This window comes from Perca fluviatilis, chromosome 3, assembly GCF_010015445.1.
Source record: "Perca fluviatilis chromosome 3, GENO_Pfluv_1.0, whole genome shotgun sequence".
NCBI lineage: Eukaryota > Metazoa > Chordata > Actinopteri > Perciformes > Percidae > Perca > Perca fluviatilis.
In genome coordinates, this window is record NC_053114.1 from 44905828 (window position 1) to 44906652 (window position 825).

Genomic DNA, 825 nt, shown 5'->3' on the forward strand with positions numbered 1-825 from the left:
ACACCCCCCCCCCCCCTCAATAAGAGTCCTCAATGAAACACACAAAAACAGAAAACATAACTCCAACTCGGAGCCGTTTGGGACTCTAAAAAATGTCCAAAAAAACAAATAAAGTCTCGACTTTTTAAGTTTCCAAACTCTGCACACGGCTCCACAGTCTGCACAACAACACTCAGGTTACAGGCAGCAAAAAAAGAGCTGCCCCCACCCACAAAAAAATATAAAATCCAAAAGTGACTCAAAATGATCCATACGACAACAATGTTGATTACTGGATAAAAACAGACAAACACAGTCACACAGAGGAGCCAGTTTGTGCAGCAAAGTCTGCACGTTGTTCTGGCTGTTGTGGACTTTGAGTCCCTCCCAGACTTTTAAAGCCAGTGAAGAAGAAGAAGAAGAAGAAGAGGAGAGCCAGTACGTCAACAAGGTGCCACGTACCTGCGGAGTCAGAGAGCTCCAGCCCCAAAAAACTAGCCTTCTTCCAGCGGCTCTGCCCGTGGTGCTGTGTCCACTGCTGTTCAATGGGAGCTGCTGAGTGTGAGTACAGCAGGCTGCAGCCAGTCTCAACACCTTCAGGAGGGGAGGGGGGAGAGAGGCACGCAAAACACGGAGCGGATCACAAAACTGGGGAGGGGACAGCTGCTCTGTGTGTGGAGCAGTCAGTCCTTCCAGAAAAATGCGTTTTTTTGTGATTGTTGCGGGCCAAAATCGTTGATTATGCGGCACGTTTTCTTAAAAAATGCGATGGAATATGCTCTACAGTACAGGCCATCAGTTTGGACACACCTTCTCATTCAATGCGTTTCTTTATTTTCATGACTA

General features: G+C 47.2%; 1 protein-coding gene across 1 annotated transcript in view; it reads right to left on the bottom strand.

The window, feature by feature from the left end:
* LOC120556527 (zinc finger protein 704-like) overlaps positions 1 to 533 on the bottom strand; it is a 28361-nt gene extending 27828 nt beyond the window's left edge. The window contains exon 1 of the mRNA XM_039796170.1: positions 442 to 533. The gene's annotated coding sequence lies outside the window, so the exon portion shown is untranslated. The remainder of the gene's footprint in view (positions 1 to 441) is intronic.
* Positions 534 to 825: the final 292 nt, after the last annotated feature.